The sequence below is a fragment of the Labrus bergylta genome, chromosome 11 (assembly GCF_963930695.1).
Source record: "Labrus bergylta chromosome 11, fLabBer1.1, whole genome shotgun sequence".
NCBI classification, from domain to species: Eukaryota; Metazoa; Chordata; class Actinopteri; order Labriformes; family Labridae; genus Labrus; species Labrus bergylta.
In genome coordinates this window covers 15,169,224-15,193,387 of record NC_089205.1, presented here as the reverse complement: position 1 = coordinate 15,193,387, position 24,164 = coordinate 15,169,224, and the positions used below count along the sequence as shown (strand labels likewise).

General features: G+C 39.1%; 1 protein-coding gene across 4 annotated transcripts in view; it reads left to right on the top strand.

The window, feature by feature from the left end:
• zgc:172282 (leucine-rich repeat and fibronectin type III domain-containing protein 1-like protein) overlaps positions 1-24,164 on the top strand; it is a 166,502-nt gene that overhangs the window by 51,054 nt on the left and 91,284 nt on the right. The gene's annotated exons all lie outside the window — the stretch shown is intronic.

Sequence of the window (24,164 nt, the reverse complement as noted above, 5' to 3'; positions counted from 1 at the left end):
ATCAGGTCTGGTTGGATGAAATAAGCTGTATCAAGCTTGGGTAGCTACATGAATATGTGATATTTTGGTAACACTTTAAATTATGGCCACAATATGTTTGTATGGCTCTCATAAGGTAGAAGTAATCAGACGCATATTAAGATCATTAAAAAAAAACGTACGATCAATACGCAGTAATCAGGAGGGTATTGAGGGCATACTCTTAGTTAACAGCCCATTAGCTTTAGATTTCGGTCATATATAGTGCTTTCACACTTGCAGAAAACTCCTGATATTTACAGTAGGAGCTGTACATGTTTGAGTGGGCTGATGTGAGAACACAGAAGGATATTTTCCCGAGAATTCACCTCGAGCCAATAGGGAGAGGGAGTGACGTTTCTATACTGTGACTGCTGCAAGGCGCATAGAGTGTATGCATGGGACCTCTACGATCTCTGTGCACGACTAAACGGCTGCATTACGTTTTTTGTTCACCAGTATGTTGTTCTCCGGTTTTTTGTTGACATTGTGATAGCGCCAAACTACATGTAGCATTGATATAAAGGCAAATATTTTCATTAAAGCATCGTGTAGCGGACCCCTCCCGCCTGACAGGCATAGTCTCCTGCTGGGAAGTGCATTTGTGAACAGCCAGGTCAGGAGACTATCTGGAGCTGTCCTCCAGAAATTATCTAAATATTTTCAGGAGTGCATATGTGAAAACAGCTATAGAGTAAGGTACTTACAAGAGCTGAATGATGATTAATAAACAGCCAGTACGCTATTAATTAGCATGTTAATAAGGAACTAGTTAATGGCGAATATTGTGACCTTAATTTAAGGTGTGACATATATTTTACCTAAAGATTGACATGAATTGCTCACATCTTGCATATATAAACACTCATGCATATAGGATTTAAAATGAAAGCCATGTCTCCTCCTCAGACTAGATAGTTACTTGTGTTGCATGCTCAGCATAGGGCGTGTGAGTTCAAGTGTGAGAAACATGCGAAAGGTGATGGTTATGTATTCGATGTGTGTGTGTGTATGTGTAAAGCAGCGAGTGGCAGCAGCTTGCAGTGGTGCTAAGTCAAGAGCTATTTCTAGGTCTGAACATTAATACATTACTTTGGTTTTGTGCTGCTTCTCCATGAAACAATTGTGAACATTAGAACAGACAAAAGAAAGACCTCAGATGATGATTTTGAATACTTTGAAACGTTTTATATTCGTGTCATTTTTCCTCCTCTTCCTTTGTTACTCTAGTTTGGTGGAAATCAAGATTATAAACCTTTTTAACTCCCGTTCATTGAAATGTCCCAGCTTTCCCTCAGAGTACAGTGCTAACAAGCAGCTGTTTCAACATTGAACTCTTAATTAAGCAAAGGAAGCCTTAGGTTAAACAAAGACATAATTCTTGTTCTTAGTAAGAGGTTTAATGTATAATAGTATATTAGTGTGACAAGGTTCTCCGAAATGTACATGAAGTAAGTCATACCTGTGATAAGAGCCCAACAAATATGGGATTTTTGGGACCGATACCGATATTAATATTAGGGATAGAAAAAATCTGATACTGATATGTCGGCCGATATCTTTTTTGGTTCTATCGTCAATCTGTGGGGATAAATAGATAAAGATGCATTTATTGCGTTGATCGCTCAAATGCAGTTATCAAACACTTGTGGAAAAAATATATAATGAAGAACAGATGGTCAATCAACTGGAAATTAACAGCGCATTAGCTACGTGCATCATCGCTTGACAATCTGGAGTGTGACAATGTTGTAATACATAGGGCACACTCCGCTGGTGAGAGCCAAAAAGAGAACTGCTAGTGTAATACAATTATGCTGAAATGAAATGCTATTTGACTGGTGAATATATCTAGTAATATAGGCACATATATATATATATAGGCACTCACTTGATGTGCTAATATCGGCTGATGTTATCGGCCGGTCAATTAATCAGTCAGGCTCTAACTGAGATATAGAATTTGGATACATGTGAGCCGTATTGTTTATATTATGTCTGCTTTTTGGGACCTTTATATTTGCTGTTTATATATATATATATATATATATATATATATATATATATATTGTTATTTCTAGTTACTTTTAATTAATTGTGATAAAATCTATTTTTAGTGTGTTTTGGGGGGGGGGTGGTCTTCCATTCTTTGACATCTTTACACACCTCCCTGGCTTTACTTAGATATCCGGTTCATGTTAAAAAGTTTTATGTTAGGAAAACAAGTGGTAATTTTTTTGCAAGGAAAAAGTTTTGACTCATTAAAGGAAAACCAATGACACAAAAATTGGAGACATGGAAATGTATACCTTGAGACTATGTACAGTCACCCAATGTGTTTTTGTCATCTTGGTGAAATGTTCACACTAAGGTCATGTCCATTTTTGAACACTAGCACTTTTTGCATCACTCAGAGTCAGTGTGTAGGGAACACTCAGTATATATATATTTCCTATTTTATTATTCCAGTTGTTATTAGCATCAGTCAGCATACATTTGTTTTTGCTGGCTCTGCAATGCAACACAGTCTGCTCTGGCATCAGTTGAGCTTCAGGGGCAGTGAAAATATTGCTAGCAGCAAACACTTTAAACCATAGATTCTTTGATGAGAAACCTTGTCAAATAGTGTTTACTTTCCTTCCTTTTTCCAGCATGTGTCCTCAGTGCTCAGAAAGCTTTGCTTGCATATTTACACCCCTCTCACAGTAGGTGCAGTGGCAGGAAAAGGAGCTTAGAGTCAGGTGGTATATTGGTAATAAAATTGCAGTCAAAGTCAAGAGGACTAAGGGCTAAGAGGAGAGTAGCAGGGATGGTCATGACTCAAGATTGAAATAATCTGATTGTAACCAGAGAAGAAGTGTTTGTCAATAAGTTATTTTCTTTTCAATTGTTCAACATTGAGTAAACATGTACAACAAGAGTAAAAGAGAGAGGAAGGATGAGACAACCAGGATGAGCGAGGGAGAAAACATGTTAGTATTTATACGTTGTGTATTCTGAGGCTCACAGTAATCTAGAAATTCTTAGTTTGTATGCATAATCCCGCAGATGGGTCAAAGGAAAATGGCGACTTTATTTTGATTATCAAAAGGTACAAATCCTGAAGAAAAAAGCTTAAAACATTTATCGCAGCAGAGGTAATCTACAGTATGTTATTAGGGGTCGGACAAATGGAAGACTTCAACAAGCCTCATTTTTAAAGTTGTATTACTTTAATCCATTCATAGAATACAACAATAGAGCTCTGCATGTAAACACATCGGTTGTGTTACATTCATGGGCTTTGTAAATCTTGGTGTACTTGGGGGTTCTATCGTGAATATATCATGCAAAGCACATTTATTATTTAAGTAGTGTAGTGATGGTCTGTGTTTTCCAAGCAGAGAGCAATAAGAAGCTACTTTACCGAAGCTGCTTCATCTCACCCATACAGCTGTGGAGGCTCAGCAGGAGTGCTGACAGCTCGCCTGTCGGACTAATGATTTCTCTTTCGCATCCCGCCTATCCTGTCCTGCCCCCCCCCCCCCTCTCTCTTTCTCTCTCTCAGGTGTGGTTTGCACCGGCCGTGTTGCACAGAGTAATTCCGCTGTTTGGTATGCTCAGGTGAAAGCTGATCCGGTTAAGCTGTTTACATGCACCTTAACGCTAAATCCAGACAGCGGAGTATTGGAGTGACTAAACCTTGCCAGCATCTGTGAATATTTGTGCACCTGAGCTGATCCAGCCAGAGTCTGCAAAAAGGATAGACACCATAAACTTGTAAACTTTTTTTTTGTATTATGAAAATAATTTGTCAAGTTGTTTGTATGTGTGTATGATAGGCCTGACAAGCAAAAGTACTATTACTTTTGTACTATTCAAGCAAAATTCTGTCACAAAATAATGCATTTACAGTACAAACTTTATGTACTCACAGGAATCTCCCTGGAAGAATCCTACACCCTACTTGGTATCCTGTGATTATCAAAGCCAAGTCAAGTACCTTAAAATTGTAACATTTGCTATAAGTAGCTTATAAACAAATTCAACTAAAGCTGTTGAAGCTATTTGGTGATAAAACCAAGCATTGGACTAAACCTCAACCCAATGGAGACCTCATTGAAATAGATTGAGGACCAACATGATTAAAATTCATCCAGGAGGGGATGTGAATGTCTGTATCAATTTTAATTGCAGTCCAGCAATATGTTGTTGAAAGAGAGGTTCAAGGGATCCATAAAGTTATTAAAAATCATAAATTGGTCACTATTAATTACTTTACATTACAGTTTATTAGTAATTGGTGATACTCAGTGGTTCAGTCTTGAACAAATTGGTGGATCCACAAACAGACACAGCGACTGCAAGGTCCAAGCCACTAGCAAGACTTAAAGCAGATAGCATTATTGCCATCTTTTCCCAGGGAATGCAATTCCTTAAAGGTACCATTCTGAGTAGAAGCATTGATTTAGGGATTGGTTGGTCTAAGGTCAGTGGATGAGACCAATGATTAGATACACACTTAGTTTATCTGATTAGTGCATTGGATCATATCTGTGTTCCTAATACAATTACTACTGATATAAGTTTGTAAGACAATTTACTGTCTCCAAACATATTAGTCATTAATAATGGTAGACATGGATAAATATTCAGTGTTGTGAGACTTACTCATCATATATGTGTGAACATTAATCTAGACTTAATTTAAACTGAGTATGATTATATGTCATAAAACATTAGCAACTGCATAGAAGTATATAATTATTAGCACCTATGCAATACATGAACTATTACTTGTCAAAATGTGCTTAATACAACTTTTCCATTAAGGTTACACATTTACACATATAGTCCTGTGCTTCAGTGTCTCTATTGAAACAGTGTCTGTGAACCCATTTCCAGGAAGCAGATTATGGTTCCATTTATTAATGTTTTTAAACTCTGGGTCAGGTTTCAATAAAGAGAGAACATTTTATGACATCCATCGAACTTTATGCTTCGCGTTTGCTGTTGTTGCGGTGGTTATGTTAATTGTGTTTCCTGCTTCAGTCAGCTTGCTTACTTATTGGCTATTGTTCCATTTAACGTGACAATTCACAGAGTCCGTGCTTGGCCGTCCTGGGTGTTCCTACATAACAGGCAACCCAGATTGTCTCCCAGGAGATTGGGGAGGTCAAAATCACTCTTAACTAACCTCATATCAGAGTCAAATCTGGCCAGATAATCTTTGGAACCATCAGATAATCTGGTCGTGTCTGATTTTGGTCGGAAGGGGGGAATCAGGCCCAAAAATGTGATAGTGTGTACCCCGCTTAACTGAACAGCCTGGAATCTACCAGTAAGGTAGTTTGCAAACCACCCAACTATGTGGTCTGAGAGCCCATCTTTGAGAGGATCTAATAAGAAGCTGTGATCAGCAGTATCAAAGGCCATGGAGAAGTCTATAAAAAGGGACAAACAACATTGTTTACTGTCTAAGGCTTCAAGAATATTACAACTATAACATTCATGGCAGCAGGTGTAGTTCTATGGGTTTATTTTGGAATCCTAACTGTAAAGAAGACTAAATAGAGTTGGAAGACTGGTATTTTTGTACCGTCCTCAAGGAAATGATTTTATCTGCACTGAAATTAAGATTAAACATATGACACAGTAAATCAGCTAATAAATCTGATGCAAGTTTGTAAAATAAAGGCTTTAAATTGTCTGGACCAACTGGTTCTCGTTTTTCGTTTCGGTTCAACTGTTCGATAACGACTTGATTGTTTCCCAAGTTTCATTTGAACTTTTAGGTCTTTTGTATTTTTTTTTTTTTTTTTTTTTTTTTTGGCGTTTTGTGCCTTAATTGTAGAGATAGGACAGTGGATAGAGTCAGAAACCAGGGAGAGGGAGTGGGGAACGACACACAGGAAAGGAGCCACAGATTGGAACCGAACCCGGGCTGCCCGCTTGGAGGACTACAGCCTCCATACGTGGGGCGCGCGCACTAACCAATGTGCCACCAGCGCCCCAGGTTTAGGTTTTTTGTATTGCTGAAGACAGATAAGATAAAGCTTTCTTTATGCGTTGTAGAGAGATGTCAATAAAGCCTTTATGGAAATAATTCCAGGCAAGTGCAATATCATCAAATATGGAAATTTTGTCCAAGTAAAAATGATTCAGATCATGTAAGAAAGCCTGCTCATCAAACATTTTGTTGATTTTAGACAAAATGAGGCATACTTTTAGGTGTAGTCTTTTATCTCACAACAGCTATCCCACAATGATCACTTACATCATTTGGAAAAACACCCAAAGCGACATATTTAGAAGGCATATTTGTTCAGACTGAATCAATGATGATAACTTTCATTACGGGTAAGAATAATTATTGCAGGTCCCAGCGTGGTTCCTGTTTTAAAACAAATTCAGATTGGTTGGTGGGGGAGAAAGGGGGGGGTGCGCACAGGATCACTTCATTAGGACAGCTTGCTGCACCACAGGCCAACTGGCATCCAGTCAACACTGACACACACACACACACAATATCAAACACACAGACTCTCTCTTTCTATCTCTTTCTGTTTTTCTGGCTCCCACATACATACTTTTCTGGCTGCCAACTCTTTGTAGCCACTGGTTGCAGGATTAAATTGTCACAATGTACCAATGATGGGGAAGAAAGGGGGAGAAAATTAGTGTTTTTAAAAAAAAAAGCATAAGGAAATTGATGACCTGGAAGTTGTAGCAGAGAGAAAATTAGATTATAAGGAAGAAGCTAGGAAGTTGGCAGAACCAAATGAGAAAAGGGGAAGATGTAGTATTGTGTTTTTATCTGTTTCCAGCAGTTTTTATCTGTTTTATCTGTTTACATCCTTTTAATTCAAGGATTCCCCACAGGAAGGCCTGTTTAGAGGGCCTCATGTGGAGTAAACCTGTCGTGCTTTCTTCTGTTATCCCTCCATTCTACATCTTGACACAGATTCTCTTTGGTCATTGTCAAATGAGAGACGTTTTTGGGACTGACTTTATCATAACTTTGTAGGATTCATTTTCTTTCCACCAAACCTATCAGGGAATGCTGCTCTGTGGTTTTAGTTTGCTTTATTGGTCATGGCACCACTTAGCCCTGAAGTTAAAAGGTGATTTTTGGTGCTATAGTAAGCCTGTTACCCCGTGCTGCAGCTTAACAGACTAGTTAAATCTTCATGCACCGACCACTCCACTCTAAACCACTCATACTTGAACTGTTCCCACTGAAAGTGGTCACTCGACTGTCTGTGGCGGGTTGACTCAGTGCACACTCAGATTTTCCAACTGTTAATAGTCAGAAAAAGCAGTAGAGGAGATGTACAATTGGCCCTTAGCACAAAATTGCACCTCTCTGTTATGTTGGATGTGTAATTATAGTTATGAAAACTGCCAAATAGTATTTTTGTAGGATAATTTATCATTAGTGTGTAAAAGGAGACAGAGCCCAGTTGAATTAAAAGGATGTAGTTTCGAAATCACAAAGATTCAGTGGGATAAAAGGTAGAAGTGGTGGATGGAGGGTGATTAATGAGCGCACATTTCACATTAACTCGGGTAATCTGTATTCAATGTATTTTTCTTGAAATTAAGGGAGTTTTCTGTTCAACATCTACTGAAATTTGACCACATTTTACTTGTAACTTAACTACAAACCAAAGCCAACGATACAAATTGTTAGATCTTGGGCAGAGCTTGGTCTTATTTGGTGAAATAATGAGTTAATAAATTTGGGAATTCATACTTAATGTATTTTACTGCTACACAATATTTCACAGTTGTATTACAAAACATAAACATAGACAACATATTCAAAGTTGTTCTTTGTACTTGCTACATTACATTAAATGACACATTAATGTTGTACAGTATGAGATGATTCAGGGTCCAACTGTAGGAATACTCAACATGTCAGACTCATTTCGTATTTTACTTGTTGTTATGTTACAGCGTCATTCAACAGACTGTGTTAAAAAAGGAAGTGAATTGCTTCCTTAAAGCAGCAACGACTCGTGTGATGATGACAATACATGTTCCTAAAAAAAAAAAAATATATATATATATATATATATATATATATATATACACACACACACACACACACACACAGAGACACACACACACACACACACACACACACACACACACACACACACACACACACACACACACACACACACACACACACACACATATATATATGCTGGCAGCTCAGACATTCACAGGTGATTCTTTTCTGGGAGCATAGCCAAATCTTGAGACAGTCGATCCCTGTTCTCAAAGATTTTGCATACATCATTGCATATCTATTGACCTTGTTATTGACCTGTTTGTTTCAGAACCAGGAAAGAAGAATAAAACACGTGGTCAAACAGAGATGCCAAGGAAAATGACAAAGAGACAGGCGGAAACAATGCCAACAGAGAGACAGAGACATACCAAGACATGGAGTGAAACGTGATTAGTTTAGCCTGCTACTTTAAGGTAGAAATCTGAGGAGAAATGCATATTGTATATTATCCATTATGGATCATGTTATGGTGTGCCTGGATTCCCTGCACACCCAAGTTAGTATGGCCCAAGGTCAGCTACTTTCCAACATGCCTAGTGCTATTGGGATTGAGAACAATACATCAAATAAATGCAAAACTACCTCATCAGGTGGATTGCCTTTGTAGTTGTCCATTGTGTTTAGTCCTCTATCTACAGTGAATGAAGGGCTTCTGCAGCAAGTATTTTTTATCAAAAACATTCAGAAAAAAACCATGCAAATGTTATAGAAAACAGCCCAACCTGTTATTGTATGTGGGAAATGATAAAGACATAAAAGCCCACCCTAGTTAGATGCATTATCACGAAATTCTAGGTCACATCTATTTGAGTCATTTACAGCACATGAAGACGTTTTTTTATGCATTATAACGGGGACAGTCTGACTTTAAAACCTCCACTTTGGAAGATAGAACATCTTTGCACAAGGGAATCCGTTCATTGTCTTTCATCTTCAGGCAGAAATGGTAAGCTAAACATACACTTGTGCACTCAAGTTCCGGTGTTAAAGTCTGGATACAATTGTGCAAAGTCCAAACGTAATCGTCTAAGTGGTCCTGTGTTTGCATCCATACTGTTGCATAATAGGTGAGCAGTGGTGAGTGCTTTGAGCTACATGGGGATTTTGGCTGGGCTTCAGGGGCAGACTGCAAGGCAGCGCAAATTGTTGATTGGGGAATTTGGGGTGGATCAAGGGGGGTTACCAATGTGGTCACGACCCCACTTGAAGTCTGATTGGCAACCTCAGGTGTCCCTTGAAAAACTTAAATCAGACATTTGGGCTGTGCTGCAAAAGGCTGATAGTACCTCCTTCTTCTCTCTTCAATGTGGCAAATTTAAAAACATGATTCATCATGATTAATCACGACCTCCACTGTGATTTCAGCCACTGATATCAATAGGAACAAGGCACTTGTGTTTAAAGGGGGTAAAACCAAACACAATTTCAATATTCTATAGATGTGGAGATGAAGAGGATAGAGATCAAACAACAGCAAAAAGAAAGTTGACTCTTCTAACTCATTTTTCCCCCGCCAAACAATGGAGAGTAGTATCCAGCAGATTATCAATAAGTGTCTAGCTCCATGAGCATTATCCGTATCAATACAATCCAAGTCCATAGTAGGCGCCCCCTTATACAATTACTGACTCCAAACTTCCTCACACTTTTATGGGGGCAATTAGTTATTTTCTCTCACACAACCAAATGACATGTGGTCTTAATCTAGATGTAGAACATTCACTTCTCACACAGCAGTTGGAATCAGCAAATCCAGTTAACTTGATGCAGTTAACATTTTGGAGAATAGAGTATTCAGCTTTAGGACGTTAACCAGCATTAAGATGTGTGATATCAGAAGAGCTTCAGGCTGTCTCATGTTCAGGAGGCTATTTTTGTCCTTTTTTTCTGCCCTTGTCTCATTAATCAGCTTTTATTTGCTCTCAGTACGGGAGGGATTTTAGTCCGTGCTTCAGAGTCTGTCTGAGGAGAGATTTTTAAAGTAATGCAAACTTCTCTTCCCGGACTCTCCCACTAAGCCTTCGGGGGCCGCGAACAGAGCGCAGTGGGTGGCAGTCTGACACAGACCAGGAAGAGCTCCATTACAGTCACTTCAGATGCTTTCATCTAACTTATGGAAAATTCAGAAAGTAAAATTAAGGGTGAAACTGAAACGCTGTGAAAAATGGATGATATACTATGATATGCATGAGGCCGGGCAAACCCAAGAAAACTTTCAGGAAATTAAGCAGCCCCAAAAACTCCAAGTGAGCCTTTAAGTAACTCTAAGTGACTCATTAATTAATTCACTTTTTTTTCATTGTATAAGTACATTGTATAAGTTCATTGCTAAATAAAGAAGTTTTTTAATACGTTTTTAATGTTCCAGCTCTCCAGTGGGCCTACAAGGTATTGGTATATTAGTTTTGAATTGGCTTTGTTCAACTGATGAACTGTGAGGGCAGAGATCCACAGTTCATTTGTGTTTCACCTAACTGTTTCACTCAAACTCCACCAAAATTACCCTGTTTAATAATAATAAACTGTTGAAAATAGTTCAGCTAATATCAAGTAATACCTCAACTTTATTTTGACAAGACGATAACGTTTATTTGCATGATTAAATTAAACATGTATGAGAATGAAGTTGATATCGATTAAGTAAAAATGTTCTCTTTAAAGTGGTGAAAAGGATTTTAATTTAAAAAAAAAAAACATAGTGACCTCTGCCCCCAATGCCTTTTATCGTCTCCAAAAGCAGACATCGTGTCAGAAATTATTAAGATTTTTCAGTCCATGTTACACATTGTGAGAAACTCCACCCTGCACAAGTAGCAGCTTCAGAGGTGTCTCACAAGGGCTTATGTCTGACTGCCAACACCCACAATTATGCAGATAAATCCCCATTATGAGAGCTTTTCACAGCCCTGAATGTGAGCCTTGGTGAATGCATTCCTTTGCCACTGTAAGGGATCTATGTGTCATGGTAGGATGAATTCATGTAAATTAATTAAAAGTGGAAAAGGGTCACAGGGACAGAGGAAGATGTATGGAGGGAGAGAGGCTGCAATAAAAGTAGTCACATAGAAGAGGGTCTGACAGAGGATTCAATTTGTGTAAGAAAGAATATGAGGCATCTTGTTTCTATTTCTGAGATAAGACAAAATTGCTGTTGGTTCACATAAATCAAATTGTATAGCGGATCTCTAGGAAATAACCTGTCAGCTCATCAAAAAAAAAAAAAAAAAAAAAAAACTTTTAAAATTTTAAAATGATATCAAGTCATTTGGCAATTTCGATCATGTTAGACATAAGTTCTAGTTTTGGTCTTTAAATGTAGAAAAAAAGATGGTTGGGATAGAACAAGGAGAGAGAAAAAAAGGATGAAAAGAAAGTGTGTGAACAGGGGGACAGTTAAAAACAAACCAGAGACACTGGATGAAGCGGCAAAAGACAAAATGTGCCTCTCATATCGCACAGTAATGAGGTTCGGGGGAATAGACCGCAGAATGTACAGTATGGTGTGTCAAAGTGACCATGGCTCACTGTGTGGCTGTGTGTGTGTTTGTGTGTGTAAATGGAAGTTTTTTGATTAGTAAGGGTCGATTGGGTCGTATTGCAAGTTTAGATCAGCCGGCCCACTCATTGTCGCTGCACAGATACACACACACACACACACACACACTGGCATGGGTTGAATAAACAGATAAATGTATGAGCACTGACCATTCCACAGTGGAGGGAGGCGAAGAGGAGCAGGTTGGAGGGAGAATGTGAGATAGACGGGTGGAAGGAAGGCTAAATTAAAGTCAGGGCATGGAGGGAGAGGACAGAACAAGTACAAGAGGAGGCAATAATGTAATGGAGCCATCGGGCAAGGGCGAGTGAAACATGTTCGAAAGTTTAAATTGTAGGACGAATTCTGATAGCTAAGAAATATGTGGTATGCTCAAATGAGAAGGTAATAGAGACGTGAGGGCAGTGAAGGAATGGAGGGGAAGGGAAGCTGAGGAGTCTGTGATCAAATGAGGGGTATAGAGTGACAAATGTGGAGGAGGAGAGACGGATGGAAAATACAGATGATCAAATGGTGACTGTTGGGCTAATGGACAGAGAGGTTGACAAGATGGAGGGGATAGTGAGGAGTGATAACGATGGCAGTGAAGGAGAGCGGTTTGGGAAGAGCAGACATCTCAAGGTCAAACGGCTGCGTATCGATAATGAGGACGCCATAGTGCAATTATGGGCTTTCATGGACAATGAGGAGAAAATGGGAAAATCTGTCAGTCAAATCAAATCCTGCATCTCAGGTGTAGATTTTTTCAACCTATAGTGAGCAAGGATAGCCTGCACCAAAATGTGGAACGATTGTCATGATTGCCAACTAACTGACTACAATAGGAGCTTCTGCAGAATACACCGATTGATGCAACATTTGCTCACATTTTCTTTCACGGTGACGCAAAGTCATTGGTAAATATACAGTAAGCATGGCAACCAGCTGGACTAACTGTGAATGATCATGCTTGTATTTCCGTTAGATTTTACTTTTAACATTGGAATTCTGCTGTTACTTTGTTGTTGTACTTTGAACAGCATTATGGAAGTGCAAGAGACATGGTGTGTTAAAAAACATGATGGGGGCACAGTGGTTAGTGTGCAGGCAGTTCAAATCTGACCTGTGGCTCCTTTCATTCCCGACGCTCTCTCTCCCAGATTTCCCACTCTATCCACTGTCCTGTCTCTCCAATAAAGGCATACAAATAAATATAAAAATAAAACAAACCAGCTCAAAGCTCCCATTCGCACACACTCTGACATCAATGCTCACGACGCTTTATTAATACATCCGATGCCGACTTAGAGACACAAAGACTACAATTGTACCTTTGTGACATTTACAGTCACGACGAGGCCTAACAGTGTCGTCACAGTCCCATCTTGAACAGGCAATGTTAAAGACCCTATTGTTTGAATTTTTTGCTTACTGTCACGGGTATTTTGTTACAAACACAACTCATCCCATTAGCAGCCTTACAGCTGTAGCTGTGCAATTGCAGCACTAGACTCTTGCAAAAGAAGGTCAAAGAGTAAGTTCACAGCAGCTGGAAATCTGGTTTAGCTGTTTTTTTGGTGGGTCACACCACTGTGGAGTCTGTTTTAAAAAAAAAAAAAAAAATAGGTCACGGTCACAGGTGCAACACAGCACACATTTAGCCACAATAATAGCAGACAAAAAGAAAGGGGAAAAAAAATCCTCTCAAAAAGTAAAAGTCTGTTTTTTTCTACTGTGTGTCCATTGTAGTTTTTCAGTTCACTGTGTTTTCAATCTGACATACCTCAAAATCATGTCACAGACTCACAGTGATAGGGATTGTGACACTGTCATTTCATTAGATCCATATCACATCGTGAGGCATGCAGTGAACCTGCAGGATCGATGTCACCGCACAGTGTGTCTAGGCCTAAAGGTGAAAGACAGGAGGTGGAGGGTGGGACGAAAGGGACAATGGCGAGGGAGAAAGAAGAAATTCGTAGAGTGTGGAGCTGGGGTATGATGTGAACCTGCTGTTATCACGCCCTCCAAAAGAATTCAGAAAAAAACTAAGGGATCAATGATGGTGGTCAAAATAAAAACAGGGTTAAAATAGTAAAGAAGGATGGGGGACTTAGAATAAGAGAGGCAGTAGATGAAGGACAGGGTGGGCGTGTGTGTGTTTGGGGGTACAATATATTAAAAGACAGGGGAAGGTTAGAGACAGACTGTGCAAGTGAGATGTAGAGACAGAATGAGAGAGAGACAGGTGGTGGTGTTGTGTGGGAGGTGGAGAGAAAGCAATGGAGAGGTCAGTGTTAACTGCTGTGGTCTGGCTTTCTCCCTGAGACCTATCACAACCTATCAAGTCACTGTGGTGGAACATACACACTCTCTCTCTAACACACACACACACACACACACACACACACACACACACACACACACACACACACATGGCTGACCCATTGATGCGGACAGGCTAAATAGAGAGAAATAGTGGTGCTGTAAGTTGTTGGGGGATGGGGAAAGTGGAGGGAATTAAGAAATTGTTTCAAATGGGAGAAGTGTCAGATCCTCCTCTTTCAATGCCTTGTGATTTATCTGTCTGTCTGGCTGACTTCAAGGTCATGGCAAGGAATCTACTGGTCATTCTGACATAGGCTTTAAGATTCCCATTAATTGGCAAGCACAGTGCTATTTGATTCTGCAAATCTGTGCTCTCTTCTCTAAAGCTGAAGCTATTGAGGGACTTCTTGGAAATATTGATTCAATTGTACAGTTGCCAATAGCGCTGATTGAAAAAAAAAAACATTCATACACAAAACACAGGAAAGGCCTCTCACTGCTAGGTACTGTAGCATTAAGGTCCAGTTTCAAGGGGGGGGGGACATGAAAATGTTAGAATTTTGTTTTGTTGGAGGCAAAATTAGTATCCAACCCCCAAGACCAGGATGAGTAATACAATTGTTCTTATTAGACATGACAAACCTTTTAATTATTTACACTTTAAAACTGACCACTCAGGCAAAAATAACAAACATTATTGTCCCCTCAAAAGGAAACACAATGTGGAGAAACTGCCTTGTCTGAACCATATTCTTTTAAACAGTTTTCTGCATGAGACAAAACACACATCCACCTTCATACGTCAAGAGGCAACCTCCAGTGTTGAAAATGAAGCCAATGCTGAAGTGACCAAATGATCGCTTGAGGCTGGCAGCAGAAGACACCGGAGTCACATCTCACACAGTGAAAAAAAGTTTTCACAGCAGAAATGCACATGTTTACAGCCTGGTTAAGAAAAATGAAATGGATCTGATGAGCTAGCTCATATCTCTGTGAGCACACACTGTATCGGGGGATGATTTGTTGATAACTAACAAGTTCTGATTTTGTGAAGGATAACATTTATTCATAATAAGGCACTGAGCTGACGTGACTGATGGGTGGGCGCGGTGTTAGCTGTTTTCCAGGAGGCTTAAAACCCACTTCAGCTCAAGCTCTTAGGTTGTCGCTAGGTTGACAGGAAGTTAGGGTGAGACAGCTTTTCCAGCATGGCGACCGCCATCGACCGACTTCCAAAGTCCCCTGCACTAACAGGTGGGTTCAAAACTCATGCTTTGGCCTTTTATATTTGCAGTCGATGGATTATGTAAAGGAAGCAATATGGGGATGCAAGAAGATCAAGTTCATGGCTGGAAGTTTGAACTTTGATTCAAATGAGTGAGGTATTCTGCTTTTTATTTCCTTCCATTTCAAAGCCCCTTAAATTTCCCCCCGGGCAGTTGTGATGTTGTGATGAAGAAAATTCCTGCAATCAAAAAATCTTGCAATTTTGGCCAATCTAGCCATCTTTTGATCAATATTTGTTGGTTTTTCTCTGACTTTGAAGGCCCTAAGAGATTAAAAACATTTTTAACACCACTGGATCATATATGGGTGTTTATGATTTTTTGTTCTAGATTGTTTCTCCTCATAGCTGGTCATGTGATGAATTCATATCAAAAGGTGTTTCAGGGATGGCTTTAGTGGGAATAATACTAAATTTGCCATCCACCTATCAGACTAACTCTAAGGCAGTTGTTTCGATGCACGCTCAACCCCCCCCAAAGAGACCCCAAAGCAGACACAAATGGTGGGATACAGTTAATAAGCCTCAAGTCTCACTGCTGCCTTCATGTCTGCCCTCTCTTTGCTCTTCTGACCCTTCATTTATCTATTTCCCTCTCTCCCAGCTATCTCTAAGAATCTCTTTGCACAATGCAACCTGTTTTTTTTTTCAGCAGAAGCTGCAAGATGGCTGTTGGCCAGGTTTCATTACATGAATTAGTCATTCCGCCTTTATTCATTATTAAAATAGAGATTACTCATCATGGTTTTGGGACAGTTTTCCAACACTAATGCAGAAATCCGCCTGCACAGAAGAGAGATTGCATGCTTTCAATGGTCTTATCTAGACTTGTAAACACATATCTTACCAAGAACATGTGCTGTCCGTCAGAGAAAATTCCTCAGTAGTTATTATTCAGACAATTTCCTTTCAATTAATCCACACAATGATAGAATCACGCCTCGCATTTAGGAAATAAAAACATCAAACAGATCACCTAATGCAGCAGCTCTGCAGAGAGGCTTTATTTAAACAATAGCACAAAAGGAAAGGGGGATAAGGAATGACATATCTGATAAATAATAGAAGTATAGGCAGCAAAGAGAACTGATTGGAGGCACTGCATCGGGGAAATAAGGGTGACATTATCAGCAGGCTCTTACACTGCTCGGCGTTGCAATTGTTTATCATAGATGAAAGGAACTCATTTGCTGGTTCGCAGTGCAGTGTGAGGCGAATTCATAATGTGATCATGTATGTGAGCAAAGCTAAAATGTACATTGTCAACTTATCTCTGCTGATATGGAGGATAAATGTTTGGAGATGTATCTGTGTGGTAATATTATGTGCTGTTGTGTTTAGATAGATTCATCCGCTTCCTCTCCTAATCTCTAATCCCTCGCACAGCTGGAGCACTGTGGTGTGTGTGTGTGTGTGTGTGTGTGTGTGTGTGTGTGTGTGTGTGTGTGTGTGTGTGTGTGTGTGTTTTGCTCTCATATTCGGATATGTCTCTATCTATGACCCTACGTGTGTAGATGTTTGCATCAGAGAAAGTGTGTTCACTAAATCACATGGATGTGATTGGATGGAGGGAATCCATCACACTGTTGTATGCCGTCTCATTTTGTACAAAAAAGATGATTCTCAACCCTTAGCAAAAAGAAAAAGTAATTTGAATTCATTAAGTGAAACAATATTACCATCCAATCAACCCCCATTTAAATGAATGTTTTCCTTGACAGAGAAACATCTCTTTTAGTGAGAAATATTTTTCACACATACGTAGATCGGCTTTAATTAGTTTGCTGTGTGAGAAAATAAGGCAAAAAATAACACAAACAGTTCCTGAGCGACAGGAGATCAGGCAGAGTATGAGCGAGTCAACTGTTATTTATGATAAAGTTGATAATGTGTGTGTGTGTTTTAAAGACCGACAACTGAAATGGCAGACATTCTCTCTCTCGAAGCTACACATCGTGTTTTTGTTGTGATAGGAGGGTTTCGGTGAGGGTGTAATACTATTTTCCTTGAAGAATGAACATAATGGATATTGTTCAAAATAGAGGTCGGTAGTCCAATAGATTTACTATTAAGTTGCATTGTCAAGGAGCACAGTAGAAGCATATTTGAGGGAGTATTCTTTGTCACAAAGGAAGTTTAAACACCAAAAACGATTGTCATCTGAATTCAAATACTATCAGCAGAATGTGCTGATATATTCAAAAGGGTGCATTTACTGTATATGAAAAAGTGTGTCAGAGACAGCTTATACATTTCCAACACTGTGTATGTGTATGTGTGCTCGTAGGTACAAACATCAGTACGATAGTGTTAGTGTGCTTAAGTGCACTGAAAACATATGTATGAGAATGACCTTTGACCCAGCATGAAAGCCTTCAAATGTCACGCCGTGTGCCCATGGTGTACGTACTAACACGTACTCACACACGTTTAAGCTTCCATAAACACACTGCAGACATTTACTATGTGTCACTGTGAGGCTCTCTGTGTAGTGCTAAAAGGCTCGGCTCTCAGTCTGAAGCTTTTAGGAGGTCAAAACGGCAACATTTAACCACACGAAATGCTCTTCAATCAACATTTTTGCACTTTTCTAATTTATCTGGTAATTTTCAGCCAATTGGAATCATTAATGTTTTTTTTGTATTTGACAGACCCCATGTTTGTTCTCTGCTTGTGCATGAGTGCTGGAAAAATGGACTCTGGTGAAATGCATTCTTTTATGCTGCCTTTTTTAAGTGCTCGGGGAATGTGATAAGTGACTACTATTGAAGGAAGATGGTTGCATTTATATACTGCTAAATACTTTTAAATTACATGTTTTTTTTCCTGTGGTTTTCCTCATTGTCTAACAGTTTACACATTTTCTTGTACTTTGTTAAAAAAAATATAATAGGATAAGGAACTTATGAAACTGAAATGAAGACATCAAGGAGATTAAAACTACTAATTAAAACCATGTCCTAATAAACATAACAGTAGGTGTTATGACTTCCTTTTGAGGGTTGACACATATTTCTTTAGAGAAAAGTAGCTTCAGTGTTTTTTTTTTGTTTAATTGGACTGTATGACCATTGGTAGCCATGGTAACAGCTACTTTTCTTGCATCATGTTCAGTCCTTGTCCCCAAGTTGACGCCTCCGTCTTTTCCAGATATTTCAATGAGCTGCATTTTGACAGAGGTAATACTTGCAATAATCTTTGCATTCTAAACACTTTTACCTTGGATCCACCTCAAAGCGAGAGGGGGAGCAACATCTTCCCATTCCGGTGATCCCAGAAGATTAGCACAGCATCTTTAGCCATAATTTCCACACACCAGTTACACTGATGTGTTCAGTCGCCTAAGAGGCTCCAGGGATGAAAGAGTTAAGGGAATACAGACAGAAAGAGAGATGAGTGCTTGTTTGAGAGCTCCAGGATCCGTATGGCTGTGTGTTTTTATCATGTTGGTTGGATTGCAAAGCGGAGCAGAGAGCAGATGGGTTTATAATGAGGAAACAGAATTATTCTGATAATGATGACCAGATAATTATACTCCATCTGAAGGAGGGAGGAAGGGTGGCAGCAGTGTCGCTGGATTTAAAAGGGGAGTGAAACGGATTAGAAGAAAGATAAGTGCGTGTACACAAGGCGGGGTTAAGGAGAGCTTGAAGAAATGTAATGAGAGTAGTAAAAATGGAAGATGGGCGAGGGATGCAATGAACTTGAAAGCCATTAAAAAAATCTTCAAATATCTCTTACTGAAATGCCTACAGGTTCAAGGCCTTTAAAGTCTTCTAAGAAAGTTACGAAACTATTACCTACTTTTTTTTCCTATAGTCATTTAAGCCCCCAAGGCACTGTTAGTAAAGCACAATGTTTTGCTCTTGCAGCAACAGCAACATTATTTGAAGTGTTAAGTTACAAAGTAGTTGGCCAGAAAGAATAACATCTGTTTTTCTTGGCCTCTGCTTCAGCTTTGTTACATAAAAGCTACGTTTCCAACACTGAAAATGGCCTTCCAAAATATGGTGTCTGAAGTTCAGAGCTAGGATACATTTGCAGTATTTCTTTCTGCTTTCTGGGATATTTAGCTGTATTTATTTGAGCCTGAGGACTGCAGCAAGTGCAACAAGCGATATGCTGAGGCTGGGACTGCTTGCATGGAATGCATGCTGGTTCACAGAGGCCATCCTGGCATGATGCTGTTTGCAGGAGATCTCAGAGGAAAATGAGTAAATTTTACCATCAATGCAGACTGGAAATGCACATAAAACATGGCATTATCATTTAATGCTTAATGAATATAGATAAGGGGGAAGTCAATGTTTTCACTCTGTTATTAAGAAATGCTACACACGTAACACTCACACATATGCACAAACAGGGTTGTTAAGAAGCTGTACACAGAGAAACAACCTGAGCAGTCAGGGGATTAGTCAATGGCACCTCTGCAGTGACACAGCAGTGACCTGGAACCTCTCCAGCACCTATTGTCCCAATTCCCATACTTCGTCCACTCTGGGACTCAAAGCTGCTACGCTCCTTCTGTGCCCTATGGACTGAGCGACTTCCACTTGTATGAAAGGGTTTTGCTTCTTTTTAATGATTTTAAAGTTATACTTTTTCATTCTATTTTCGCTTTACTATATATTCTCTACTTTGAATGGTTGTTGTTCCTAAGCTTCAAATTTTTAGTACCATAAAAAACTGTACCCCACAACGTGTCAAGATTTTACAGCTTTAACAAATGAACTCATTTGAAAGAAGTCTGTGTGCTACTTGACATCATTAAGAGCTACATTGCTACCTATTAGTCATCTCTTTTTTCACAATAATTCCAGATTTTTTCTTTTGGTCTATTTTCCTTTCTTTTTAGGCTGGGAGGTTGTTGTTGGTTATTACCTGCTGGTGTTCAACTTGGATTAAATGGCCTCCCTTGTAACACCGTATGCTGGTGTTTACTTCAAGTGTGTCACAGTGAATTGATGGCGGTCCACCGTTGAGCAGATGGTTGGTATTTGTGCTGATGAAAGTTTAAACAATATGCTCTCATTATGAATCTGTCCAGGCTCTAACGCTGCAGACGCTTCATGCTTGGTTCAGCCTATAGGCTTGGATTTTGTACAAGAAAGTTTAAACATTTACCTTTGTAAAACCTGCAGATAAAAGATGAAATGTTTGACTGAAATGTTGAACAAGTGTGGAAAAACAGATAACAGAGAGAAGGTTTAGTTGTGTAGAGAAGATCGTCAACGCTTTTGGGGAGGAGATAAATACTGAGACAGAGTTTCATGTTCATTGCTTCTTCGCAAAGACAATACCAAAGAAAAGGTCAAAAATGTAAACTCACTGGGAGATGTGTCTGGTAGGAAGAAAATGCACTTTCCTTTCGGGTGTTTCTGCCCTGTTTATTTTAATCATTTAGACCTCTGAGGTTGCTATTTCACATCACTTTTGATTTTTTTTTCTTTTACTTTCATGTTCAAAGGGAAGTATCTGGGATATTTTTTGGAGAAAAGATAACCCAAGTGCACACACACACACACACACATACACACACACACACACACACACACACACACACACACACACACGCACACGCACACACACACACATCAAAAAACACACACATCAAAAAACACACACATAAACGGTCTGCTTTGTCCTCAAACACACACTTTCTCTCTTTTACCTTTTGTTTTCATGCACATGCAAAAGCACACAAATTCACATGGACAAACACACACAACCTACATTGACAGGTCATTTCACCACAAGCTAACATAGCTAAGTGCAGAGAGCTGATGCTAAATACGGAGAAAACTGAGCAGAATACCAACGACTCTCAAGATCATGCAATACAAACAAGCAGGGTGACGATTCACAGCAGGCAATAAGGCAGTGGTTTTCAAAGACTAGTTCAAGACCCGAAGGTGGCTTAGGGGACACTAAGAATAGGTTTTAATAGAATTGCTTTTTTAAAAGGAACTGAAATTCATTGAGGTTGTGCTTTTGAAAGTTATTGGGAAGGTATCAAATGGAATATCGCTAGGTTTCAAGCATTATTAACTCAAATTCATTACTTCTTCACCTGAACCAAGAACAAGAAAAAAAAAAAAAGATTCAGAATGAGAACTCCAAAGAGTTTGAGATATAACCTTAAAAGCACAGTGTCCCATGGTCTTAAGTCTGGAGTGTGAAACCACCAACAAACCCTGATCGGAGGACCTAAGAGATCTGCTGGGAGTGTAAGGCTGTAAAAAGTTCCGAGAGGTAGGCTGATGCCTGTCCATGCACAGTTATTAAAGTAAGAACAATAATCCGGGGTGCCGATACCCTAGCGGTTGTGACGCGCACCCCATGGAGGCAACAGTGCAGCGGCTGTGGGTTCATATCCCACCTCAGCTCTTTGCTGCATGTCATCCCCCATTCTCTCCTCCCAACATTTTCTGTCACTCTTCAGATGTCTTAACTAATAAAGGCAAAAAAATATCCCCAAAAATGTCTTTAAAAGAAAAGTAAGAACAATAATCTTGAATTGTATTCTAAAGTTTATGGAAAGACGTTGTAAGGAAAACAGAATTGGTGTTAAAATGGACCTTTTTGAGGACTTGGTTAATCGTCTGGCTGCAGCATTTTGTAGTAGTTGTAAGCTTAGCAGTTATGCTAACAAGTGTCGCACACAACCTGCATGTATAGTAATATATTGTTAAGCCAATTGTAAGGTGTTCTTGTCAGGTTGGGGTTCCCAATTTTTTTTTAACCAAATTACGTTGAAATCTAACGTCATTGGTAGTGGGAAGCTTTAGCATTCATCTTAATTGTAACCTAGCAGATTTCAGGGGGATCTTTAAAGGAAACATTTAACATTGCTCAGTGGTCTAAATCTTTAGAGATTATCTCAACTAAAGAAAATAGTCAGTCTGGGAGGCACAATGAAAGATTCATTCCTCCAATTTAAATGCAGAATGGATGCTACATTAGAGGTTGTTTCATCGTCATTTTCTTTGTCTTTGCTTACTACTTTACCCCACCTCTGCACAGATGCAGCTATACGCTTTACAAAATACACCCTTGAATTTGATGTGTCAGAGAACCTAAGTGGACTGCATGTATAACATGCATCGTTTTGATTGTGGGCTCATTTGTTTTATGTTGGACTTGTGTGTGCGCTTGCAATCCTCATACATATTTTAGAGGATGACAGATTCTTTAACAGAAGAAGCCTTTCAAGAGACTACACACATTTTCCAGTAATTAAAATGTCACCTTCAAGAAACTGCAGTGGTTTATGTGTGGTAACTGAGATGAAGACAGGCTGGTGTGTAAGGGAGGGAGGGTGTGTTTGAAGAATTAAAAAAAGGAGTCCACAAAGACAAAAGGGAGTCAATATAGGGGAAAAAAGACAAGTAAATTAAGCAATTAATTTGGAACAAAATCTTCTGTCCATGCTTTTAATTATGAGATTAATTAAGTAAATCCAGGTTCCAAATTTTTTTTAAAAGCTGACAATATTTTCACTACTGATAACTTTTCTTTTCCCAAGACTTGCCAGGCTTAATAGATTGTGAAAGAATAGATTTTCTCATGAAAAATTGACATATATTATCTTATGATGGATCCCTGGTGATTTATAAAACACACTCTGAAACTTTACAACATTCTTAAGTACCTCAATGAAGCAGCCACAGGGGACTTAAACGAACAGTAGCTGCAGCCTCAGCATAGGATACAATCCTCCTGTGTGTTATCGTATTATTGATGGCAGGCTATGAATAGCAGGAAAGTCAATTTAAGAAAATAAATATAAAATGTGAAATGATTAAAATGGAGCTGCTAGTGCTATAGAAAAGCTGTTTGAGGATTAATGTCATGAAGATAATTTATACTTTTTTTTTTCCAAATCAGCCTTTGTTATGTGTGTGACTGCCAACCTGAGCAAGCACACAGAGCAGACTGGAAAACTCAACGCTGCTGTCACTGCATATTGATATAAGTTGTAAGGATGTGTGTGAGGGAATACAGGAAGTATCATTGTTGTTATTTGTTAGCATGTAAAGGTTCACCACATATGTGTTGAGCACCTTGTCGGGCATCGGCCATCCACTGTCCCACTGTCATGTTTGCTGTTTCATGTCTTCATTATGAATTGCCTTTGGGCCTTCAGATGTGATTGGTAAGCCTTCAGATGTGATTGGTGAGCCTTCAGATGTGATTGGTGAGCCTTCAGATGTGATTTCCTAATAACCTGCAGCTTATTAGCTCAGCTGGCTGGAAGAACTGACTGCCAAAGTGTCTGCATCCTGTTTGAAGTGTGTGCATGATTGTGCAGTCTTAACAAACACAGAAATACAGTTTCTGTCAGTTTCAATTCGATAGCACTTTAATCCGCTTTGGATGAATTGTTAAAGTACTGACATCATTTTTGCATCAGTGCTCACATTTTGAGATGTCAGAAATGTTTTCAGTGTAGCTAAGAATTACTTGGTACGCAAAGAACAAGGGTCTTGATATCTTATTTTAAAATGCTTTCAGAAGAAATAGAATTGAGAAGACTAAGAAATGATTCATTATAGTAAAGAACATTGTTACTGTTAATGACCGACATTGAATATGACTGAAGCACTTTTTAAAGTATTATTTCGTGTTCAAACACAGTGGAAGAGAATTGTGGGAGGTTTAACATTTCCCAAATTAGAGCTGTGTATGTCGGCTTTTAGCTTAATTAGGCAGTTACAGCAAGAGGTATATGCTTCAGATCATCTTTTTTTGTATTGTGTGTATTTTAAGTAAGGGGATCTTTAACTGTTGTGACACTAAGGTTTAGACATAAGAACAAAAAGAACAGGCTTTTTTTTTTTTTTACATTAACAGCGAATATTAATCCTGGAGCCGACTGTCTATGGTCTGATGAAATAGCCTTTGGGAGCGATGGCCAGTTCAAGGGTTCTTGT